The 11,215-nt window shown below is 43.1% G+C and overlaps 1 pseudogene; it reads right to left on the bottom strand.

The window, feature by feature from the left end:
* Positions 1-1,102: 1,102 nt before the first annotated feature.
* LOC109703439 (olfactory receptor 1D2-like) lies at positions 1,103-9,915 on the bottom strand (annotated as a pseudogene).
* Positions 9,916-11,215: the final 1,300 nt, after the last annotated feature.

The following is an 11,215-nucleotide window of genomic DNA, read 5'->3' as shown; positions in this document are numbered from 1 at the left end:
GAGGTGTTCTACAAAGCTCCTCAAAAATATGATATTTTCCTATAATCTTAATATTTTCCCAGATTGTTTTATTGTGCTCCTTATGACATTTTGAATATTTTGGTGCTTTGTTTTAACATCAATATACATCAACATTATAATGAGCAGAGTTTGAACAGCATGAATTTTTCTCCTACATATGTTCATATAGAGAAAAGACGAAATCTGCTCCCCCTTAAAAATTCGTCTCCCCAAATATTAGTGCTGCAAAATCTCTCTGATGGTTTTTCTTTATATTTCTTGTCTCTACATGCAGGAAACTCACTTTTAGGTTTAGGATTTAAAGGGTCAATTTGTCCTCTGATATATAGCCTCAAGAATATAGGACCCCAACTGTGGTTTGTTTCCTAACATTCAATCAGTCTTGGGAGAATCACAACGAGAGTATGTTTATTCTCCTCAAAATGACAATGCGAATTTACATTTGTTAATGTTGCAAAATGAGTCTTGGATATTGTAGTGTGCCTGCCAGTTGTCTGTACATTATCCACTTCTTCCTCCCTCTTTCTAAGAGCACCCCTATTTATTTGGAGGTGGAGATGTATCTAACCTTAAGAAATAAATGAACAAACAATAGCAACTGCCTTTTGCAGCCTGCTTTACAAGTGGGTGGCTATTGGAATGTGAGCAAGACATGCCGAGTGGGGCTCTGGGAAAGCCCTTGAAAATTTGTCTCCTTCGCCCTTCCTCTCATCACCTGGGAATAATAAGATGGTTGTTGCCTCAGCATCCATCCTTGGAAACAAAAGGATGAAGGCCCCACTGTGGGTGGTAGACTAGAGACCTGGAAGGAAGCTCATTTCTAGCCATGGATTCTTCACTCTGAACAAAAGCAATTTCCTCTCTTGTTTAAACCAATATTATTGTTCACTGCAGCTGGGATGGATTCCCACGGATACAAGTATCTCTTCTCATAATTACAAAATTCCCTCCTAGTTTCTCAATTATTTTCCTCTAAAAATAGTCTGAATGGGTGTTTGGGAGAATATGACTCTGGTCCAGAGTCATGTTACATGCCTTCTGTCTTGAACTTCTCCTGATACCAGTCTAGAACTTGCCATTGCTAAGAGGGTTTTGAACCCCTGCTAACAAGTCTTCTCACAGCCTCCTGTATATCCTTGTTCCTCAGGCTGTAGATGAAGGGGTTCAGCATGGGAGTAATCACAGTGTACATGATGGTTGCCACTGTGTCCTGGGCTGAGAAGGAGTCTGGGGGTCATTGGGGGTCATATGTAGATCCCCAGGACAGTCCCATAGAACAGAGTGACCACAGACAGGTAGGAGCTACATGTGGAAAATGCCTTGAGCCTCCCTTTGGCAGATGGAATCTGGAAGACAGCCACAACAATGTGGATATAGGAGACCATGATGAGCACACAGGGGGCCACAAAGAGGACTACAGCTCCCAGGAACACATGCTGGTTGACACGTGTGTCTGAGCAGGCCATCTTCATGAGCAGATAAGCATCGCAGTAGAAGTGTGAGATCTCCTGGGCTGAGGAGCAGAAGGTCAGTCTGCTCATGAGGAGTGTGTGGACCAGAGAGATGATGCCAGAGCCCACCCACATGAGAGCTGCCAGTTCCCCACAAAGCCCAGGAGTGATGGTGGTGTAATACTGCAGGGGGCTGCAGATGGCAACATAACGGTCCAGTGCCATGGCAGCCAGCAGAAAGATGTCCACATTGGCAAAGGAGATGAAGAAGTACATCTGAGTCAGACAGTGGGAGTAAGTAATGGTCCATATTCCTGTCACGTGGTTGACCAGGAGCTTGGGAATCAGATTGGTAGTAGATGTCGACAAAGGAGAGATTGGTGAGGAAGAAATACATGGGGGTGTGCAGATATGGGTCAGAGCTGATGACCAGGATGATGAGTGCATTCCCAGCCACAGTGACCAGGTACATACACAGGAAGAGCCAGAAGAGGATGTGCCGCTGCCCTGGGTCACTGGTGATGCCAAGCAGGAGGAACTCGCTGACTCCAGTCTCATTCTCTTCCCCCAGGACATCCCACTGTGGATAATGAGGAGACTGGAGTCAGTGTAGGTTCAGAATTGGATCAAATTAGTTTGTTGTAATAAACGAATACAGTTTTTTATCTATTAAAAAAAAATCACAGCTTTTTTGTTGAGCACTCACATGCTAAAAACTGAACATGCAATCTTTTCCATTTCCTACCATATAAAATACGAAATTTTATCATCCAAACTTTTCTGATGAAGTGAATGAGGCTTAGAGTAAGTGACTGGCTCCAGACCACACTGACAGTAAGTGACAAAGGGCTTTGACTCCCTGGTCTGAATGCAGAACCTGTGCTGTCAACCATCCCACTGCAGAGTGGACAATCTGGTAGGTTCTCAGATGCTCTGTGATGAGGGGTGCAGCCTCACCATCACTGAGTCTTTAACCTAGATAGAGCCAGCCCATCCTCATCACATGGAAGCTGCAAGCTAATGGGACCCAATGAAAACTGGACATGAGTGCTGACTTCAAAGTGCCAATTAAGGAGATTGCCTCCTGTGAAATGTGCTGACAAACAGTCCCAGAATCTTATGATGTGACACGTGACCAACATGTGGAGAAAGGCCAGGAGCAGAAGCTTCTTGCCCATGATGCTCAGTTCTGTGTACGATTTTCCCAAGACCGTTCTGAGTTTGGCCACTAATAAGTGTAAGGAGCTAGGTTCCCTGCCTTTCCTAACCCATTGACCTTGTACTGCTCCTCCTCTGCTCTGGACAAGGTGATCCACAAAGTCCCAAAGCTCAGGCCTTATACCTTCAGGATTCCACCATGTGGACTCTAACTGACCAACTTGGTGCAAGCTTCTCTTGCACAGCAGAGTTTCAGGACAGCCCGGGATGATTCTGACACCAGCTCAAGCTATCGGTACCTGTCACTCAGGACACTGCGATGCTACACTGGCTTTTCTACTCTCAGTAGCTGGCATCATCTTTGAAAAACTCCAAGAGATTCCAACACTCTTTTGCAAAAATGTCCTCAATAGAAGTTCGTCCCAATCAGACTAAAGTCCATCCTTCTTCTAACTCAATACATGGAACTTCTTCACAACTGAGTCCCACTAACTTCTCTTCTGTGTCTCCTTCCAGGATCATGGGACTTCAGTCCTTTCTGCCCTAGGGCCTTTGCTATTGTGTCCCAGTGCCCAGAAATAAATTAGCACACATGAAGTCTCATGACTGGTCAATGAAAGGATGAGCATTCACAAAGTCATTGCACACCAAAATTTACCAGTATCCAGTACAGTCATGGTGTTTCATGAGAAATGTTTGGTTGTTCCAAAGGAGAACATTTATGAAATAAAATTGGCAAGGCTGGGATGCAGCTGTATGTTAGAGTGCTTGCCTAGCATGTGCAAAGAAAAATTTTTTTAAATGTGTGCTTGAAGCAGGTCTAAGTGAGTGGAGTGGAGAGATTACAGTGTTGAGTCAGTGTCAGTGCAGGCAAATAACAAAGTCACCTGTGAACAGGAATTTCCTTGACCATGCCTTGAAGAAGGATGACATGTGTGGCTTCTGTATCTGTATGCTAGGACCTGTGACCACTGTAGACCAGATGGGGCAAACTGGCTCCTGTTAGCCAGACCTGACCTCAAGGCATATTTGGTTTGGCTCTTGCTATAGTTAAGAACCAGAATGCCTCCTAAAGGCCCAGTGTTAAGGGCTTAGTCTACAGGGTAGTACTATTGGAAGGTGGTGGAACTTTAAGAGGTGTGGCTAGTAGTCATTGGGGTGTGCTCTTAAAAACGATCGCAGGTCCCCAGCCCCTTCTCCTCTTTTTCGTGTCCTGGACACATAGGGATTTGTTTTGATACAGTGTGTGCTTCCACCATGTGCTGCCTCACCATAGATCCAAAGCAAAGGGGCCAGCTGATCCTGGACCAACACCTCTTTAAGACTGTGAAGCAAAATCAACTTTTTCTCTTCATAAGTTGATTACCACAGGCATTTGTTACAGTAATGGAGTGCAGACTAGCATAGACAGATGCTCAGTGTTATTCAAAACACTTCACCTTTATTGATAATTTAAAAATCAAAGACTTCATAGAAAATCTGGGTTTCTGACTCTTCTTAAAAATCAGCAAGCCTCATAACAATTGGCTGTAATCAGGGCAATGATCAGTTGGCAAGAGGGAATAACTAATACTCATTGAGAGTCACTTTGCAAAAAAAAAAAAAAAAACCAAAAACAACTCCCATGCTTAGCAGTCTGCACTGAACCTGTGTGTCTCAGAGCTTTCCTCTGTAACAAGGTTATGAAAGTCCCTAGAAGACAGGGAGGCACAGTTAAGTGACTCCTCAGAGCAGCAAAGAAAATGATCCTTCTCTCTTGGCTGCCCCATGTCATTGAGGTGGCCTGCTGTTGCCCCTGGAACCCTTGTGGAGTTGGCTGCTCACTTTCAATGTGTCATCCTTTCTAGGCTGTACTTGAAGCTGTTGTGACTACTTCCTTATCTTCCAGCAGTCTAGACTCTGAAGAATTTTTGAAAGCTGAGATGATTAACTTGGACAAAGTTTCAAAGGTTACAGAAAGCTGACTTTTTAAATTTTAAATGCAGAATTGCTCACCTCTACCATTTTAACCAGAAAACCAAATGCAGGTTGTGTACCACTTATACAAAATACTTGTGACCAGAGGTTTCAGAGTTTAGATTTTAGAATATTTATATCTGCAGAATGAGATATGCTGTGGATAGGACCTAAGACTGAACACAATGTTCATTTATGTTTTAAATATATCTTTTACACATACAAAAGATATATTTTTATATATAAATATATGTGGCTTTTTATATATCTTAAATGTGTCTTTTATATATCTGTGGGTAGCTTTATATAAATTATAATAATTTTGTGCATAATTTTGAAACAAAGTCTCAAGGTGTAGAATTTTCCATTTGTGTCTTTATGTGAGCACATAGAAGGTTTTGGATTTTGTAGAATTTTGGATTTTGGTCTCATTATGATAAATGCTAAGGACGTATATGAAATTTTAATAATAGAAATTACTTGAAGCATCTGGATCTGTGGGCAGTTTCCTGGCATGAGTGTGATGTGTAGGTTTTTGGGTTGTAATTATGCCTTCATAATGTGAATTTGACCAGAAACAGAGAGTTTGAATTCTTAAGAGACACTCACAACTACTTTCATTCAAATTCAAACAGGTGACATAGAAAAATGAGGGGACCTTCATGCAGTTACTCACTCATCATCCAGCTGTACATATGGAGCACTCTCCTCTGTCCCTGTTGGGCCACCAGAGAACACAGACCACACCCCACCCTCTGGCCACACCACTGCATTCCAAAAAGCACTTACTAGACTCACAGTTAGCTTGATCAAAGCCAAGGAGGAGCCAAAAGAACTGAGACTTGTTAGAAGTTCATGAAGTGTCTCAGTGTCACACAGTGCCTGGTTATGGAGGAGGACACTGTGGGGATTGGGAGAGAATAAAATATACTTTTAAAATGTGTTTTTTAAGAGTAATAGGAGGAGTTGATATCTTCAAAGCACATTATATACATGTGGACATATCACATAGAAACCCCTTTGTTCAATTAATATATTGTAAGAAGAAATAATATATATATTTTTAAAAGTTGACATGGTCCACTGTGTTGTTTACTTAAGTAAAGACATCAAATGCCCTTTATGGCTGGACAGGACTTTGTACCTAGAAGGAACCCCTTTGGCGTCCTTCCTATTCCATCTCTGCCTTTGTGGCTCATGAGGAAGTGGAGGCAGAGAAAGACAGGAGAAGCTGACACTCCTAATCCCACCCTGACTCATGTTTAGCCTTTCTAGAATTTGATTTCTGAAGATGGCTCTTATCGGTTTTCCCCTCAATCCAATAGAGGAGACTTAATGAGGTGCTGGAGAGGGAGTAGTTAGTGTCTGGAAAAGTGAAGCCAGAGGGGTGTAATAGTAGGGCTGTTGCAGCCTTTATTCAGGACCACGTCTGCTATCTTACAGAACCCTGAGAAAATGCAGCCTTAAATACCAGCCCCTTCTCACACTGAGAAGAGTACGATCAGAAGGCCATGTGACAGGAGGTGTGAACATATTCATCCACATCAAGGTGGTGACAGTGACTGGGCAACTCTCCCATTCCAGTCATCCCTGACCCAGCTGCCTGAACTGCTCTGAATTGCTTTCTCTAGATTCTGGCACCAGAGTCTTTCCGTTTGCCTCTGGGAACTGACTGGAGGCTCTGTGACTGTCCCACCTGATTGGGGACTCTGTAACTGCCCTACTTGGAGCAGAGGAGCTTTGGTGGCAAGGACTGTGGTAGGTATTTCTTCCACCTGTCACCTGTGGACATCCTTGCTGGAGCATCTATGTAAATGATGATATTCCCACCCCATGATCCCACAGGGGTGGGCACCAACCCACCCCCAAGCAGCCTGCTTCATTTTGTACTCTGTTCAGAAGTTCTATGGATTTGGGATTTAGGTGACTCTGAGGCCTTTTTTTATAGACTCATGTGGGGTTGTTGTTTGAAGCAAACTTGACCAAGTCACCACATGGAAGACAAGTCCTGCTTTGGTGACTTTGGGGATGTAGGATCCACATTCACCTGGGTGAGGTTGATAATGACAAGGCCACTGTACCAGAGAGTACCAGAACTTTCTGTTTCTTAGAGTTAATTAGTTAGGCATTACTCTCAGGCAGTGATTGAATAATATCTAAAGGTGCTTAGCTGATCAACATGTGCAAGGATTTTCCCCGTGCATTATCTGAGTTACCTTCTGCAACCATATAGGGTCCTGTGTAGGATAACAAGTACAATCACCCCATCAGTAATTAGGGCAAAAATTGGAGTGTTTGGGAAAGGATCACATGGCTACAGACATATTAGTAGTGTCCTCTCTTTTCTCACTGCTCTGTGGTGTGGGCATAGAACCTGGAGTCTTGGGCAGCAGTCTATCTTCTTAACCTCTGGACTGGAATGTAGCCGTGTTTCATTGTGTGTGGGGTTTTTATGATCCACACTATAGAGAGAATCCCCACAGCTCCTTATTACAGGCAGTTCACAGGGGGTTTGTCTGTGCTCTGCAGATCCCAAATGAATCAGCTTCCCTAGTGGCTAAAGAAAGAAAGGGGACTAGTGTTCATATTGGAAGTCAAGGACTTGAGATTTTCCTGTTATTCTAAAGGATAGCTCAGGTCTCTGTTGGGATAGAGTCCCTACAGAACTGCATAATCTGTCGTCTTTCTTTTCTATATATTCTCTGCCTCATTTTTTATTCTCACCAAAGGAGTAGGAAGAAGATGAAAGAACATGGATTCTAATTTGGTAGTCAGGTGCTCTACCACTTGAGCCACTCCACCAGCATGGATTCTAATTTGGAACAGATCCAACTTATCCTCAGGTTATTCTGAATATGCATATTTGGAGTTGGTTGGGTGGCAAAAGATGTTGGAGAACCAACTGACACATGATAGACAGTGCCAAGAAATGGGCAGTGGTCTATTTAAGACTTAGTCTGAGTATTTAAATTAAGATTGTCAATCCCCTTGTTCTTTGTCAAGACCATAACACACCTTCCTGGCCTCCATCTGGTCTTCTGATGCTAGATATTATTTTGTCAGACATTATCATTAAGTCCAGGACTGTACTTAGGTAGGGTCAGATTCTCTATTGACCAGAGGCTGGTAATTTTGTATTATAAATCTCTCATGCTATCCTGGTCTTAGAAGTAGGAAGCCACTTTGATATTATTTGTTCTGATTGGCTGAGCTTTGCCCATTTCTGTAATAAAAATGGCAAAGATGTCAGGATGACCTTCCTGGCTGGGCAGCATGAATCATGGTGCTCAGAAGGTTACTGGCATTGTGCTCAGCCTTGGTCTCTGGAACAGCTTTAAGGATGCAATCCTGAAGCCTCCAGATTTCCCTTCTCCTGGCCTGTGGCTGTCATAACAAGTGTTCCTTTGTCTGGTGTGAGAGTCAGCCGCCTCCACCCCACTTTGCTGGATGAGAAAGGAGATGGTTGGAGAAATAAGCAGACTTTTTTCCCAGTACTGGAGATTGAACCCAGGGCCTTGTGCATGCCAGGCAAGCATTCTACCATTTGAACCATGTCTCCAGCCCTTTTGTTTGTATTTTGTTCTGAAATTGGGTCTTATTAACTTTCCCCAAACTGGCCTTGAATTGAGATCCTCCTGCTTACAAGTTGGGATTACAGATGTGTGTTGCCACTCGCAGTAGAGAACTCTTTATTCAACATTTGTGTGTGTTTTAGTCCATAGGACTTAGGTTAATCTTGTTGGCCAAGTTGATTGGGTTGAGAAGTGCCTAAGACATTAATAAATGACACCTTTTTATGTGTCCATGAGGGCATGTCCAGAGAGGCTTCACTAGGGGAGTCGGGGGAAGATCCACTCTGAATGCTGGCAGCACCATCCCAAATGCTAGGTGCTCTGACAGAATAAAAGGGGGAAAGGGGAGGAAGCCAGAGAGAGCAGGCCCTCCTCTCTCTGCTTCCTGGGCTGCATAAAGTGAGCTCCTGTGCTCTGCCATTCCCCCCACAGCATGATGGACTAAAACATCTGAAATCATTAGCCCAAGAAAATCTTCCCTCTTCTAAGCTGTCTCCCTCGGGTGTTTGTCACAGCAATGAACACCTGACTAACACAGTAGCCATGTCACACACTGGGAAGATTTTCCTTCACTCTGTCACCTCAGGTCCTTGCCCATTCCAGGCTTTGCCACTGAGCTGTATGTCAACTTTATCAAATCATCATAATGACCACTGTACCATTGTCTCTCCATATCCACCAGGCAATGCTTTCAGGAGCCTGTGCAAATATCAAAATCTACAGATGCTCAAACCCCTTAGATAAAACAGGGTAGGATTTGCATATAAACTGCAGCATCCTGCTGCATGCTTTAAATCATCTGTAGTTTACTGGTAATTCCCAATGAAAGGTGAATCTATGTAAATAGTTGTTTTACTGCAATTTCCAGGGAATAATGACAAGAAAAGGTCTGCACCTGTTCAGTACAGACAGCACTTTTTTCTTTTTTGAATATTTTGCATTTGTTGGTGGTGTTTCTGTGATGTGAGACCACAGACACTGAGGGATAACTGTTTGGAACAACCTTTCTCATTATATCACCACAGATGACTACAACCCATGTCTCTTTACTGGTTCTTTCTGACTGTAATGGTTCCTCAATAGTGCCTTTGTTTTTCATGTTCTTAACCCTTTTGAAGAATCTTGGCCAGGTATTTTGAACACTGGCTTGTATTTGAATTCTCTGACTTTCTCATGATTAGACTATTATTGTGACTTTTTGGGATGATTTCTACAGACATGAAACATCCTCATCACATCATATCAGGGATACATGATATCAGCATTAGTTATCACAGGTGATGTTAACCTATATCCTTGGTGAAGTTGACATTTACTGCAAAGATTATGGTTCCTTGTGTATAATATTTGGCTGCAAGACCCTAAGTCCAGCTGTCTCTCAAGGGCAGAGATGAATATTAAGTTTCACATTCTGGTGTGTGGGGGAGAGGCAAGAGAGGGTCTAATCACACTATTTGGACATCTTCTGTAAAGAAAGTTGGTTCCTTCTCACATTTATTTCCTTATTCAAATACTTGTTTTCATCAGTATGGATGTACTTATATTTTTTCCTACTTTAAGTTGGTACCAGTGAGTACCAGTGGGAGTACCATGCCCAGGTGTTAAAGATAATTTTATACAATATTTTTGGTGCATTTCTCTCTTGACTACAGCCTGTCCCATAAGGTTACCTGTGCAATTTTCCACTGTACCATCAGGTTGGCACTTGCCAACAAGGCAGATTTTGGAACACCTTGGATTTTGGATTTTCCAATCATGGATGCTCAACCTATAGGTTTATATTTATTTGCTTCTGGAATTGAATCTGCTTTGACTCTTAAGAACTCATTCATGGTGCTGGTGTGTGTCTTTAGTATGCTCCATTCCTCATTTTCTTCCTTCCTGTCTGCCTGCTTTCTTTCCTTCTTTCTTTTTTAACCTATCATTTCTTTTCTTTACTTTTATTTGGTTCTCTCTTCTGCTCTCTCTCTCTCTCTCTCTACCTCCCTTTCCCCACTCTCATCACTTCCTTAGAATCTATATTAGAATGCACCCCAGGCCTATTTTTCATGAGCCCAAAAAGGTAATTTTTCACTGCAACACAATATACATAGCTTCATAATATGTAAATTTTGGGTGTATTAGAACACAGTGTTCATTAAGTACAGAAAGGCAACTTTCAGTTACACAAGGCAAAAGGTCAAAGCCCAGAAGAAAAACTGTTAAAGGCCTACTGACATTTTAGTTTCTGATCTGAAGCACCAGATGGCACAATTACAGAGAAAAACAAGAAACTCTTAGAGGGTTGCTGTGAGAAGTTACTGGCAGGAGGGGCCTCCTCAGCTCATAAGAGATGTTCTGGGATATCCTAAGCTGCAAGTAGACCTAGGCTTGGAAGGGAGATGGTTCTGTAAAACTTCAGTGGCCATGACATGGGATAGTCCCTGGTTCCTCTGGAGAGAACAATGTCTGGGGAACTGTGCAGGTATGAGGCATGACTGTCCCATTCACTTTCACTGAGCTGAAGTCAAACGCTTCTCCCCAAGTTGTTTTAGTTGACTTCTGAAGAGTTGGATCCCAGTGGTAAATTAGTAGTAGATGGAAATTGCCAATGGGGAGGAGGCTCTGGTACCTCCTGGAGTCTACGCTGCAGGAAAGGAGGCTCCTGTCACAGGCCTGCCCTCTGCTAACTCTGTTTCTAGAGGATGAATTACAAGACATAGCCCTCGTTTTTCTGGCTGTTTCCAGGGAGGACTCTTCTACTCTGGCAGTGTCTGTTTCTATGGGAGAGGACACCAGCAAGGTGCTTTCCCCTAATTAATGACCAGCTCATGTCCTGTGCGTGCCTCATATTGAGACCCATGACCAGGGTGATTCTCTCTGAGACTGTGGATGTATCTTTCTCATCACCTGTACCTGCCCTTGAGATGAGGGTGACCCAGAAGAAACAATGCAGGAGCCAGGGAGAATGCAGAGCATTCTGCTGAAGTACTCAGCAAAATGAGGTTGAAAGATGTGAGGCTCATGTGGAATTGGCTAGCCATAACCATTTACACTGTGCCCAGGCCAAGCAGACAG

The sequence above is a fragment of the Castor canadensis genome, chromosome 16 (genome assembly GCF_047511655.1).
Source record: "Castor canadensis chromosome 16, mCasCan1.hap1v2, whole genome shotgun sequence".
Classification (NCBI taxonomy): domain Eukaryota; kingdom Metazoa; phylum Chordata; class Mammalia; order Rodentia; family Castoridae; genus Castor; species Castor canadensis.
The sequence above is the reverse complement of the archived record's forward strand: the minus strand, read 5'-3'. Positions and strand labels throughout refer to the sequence as shown.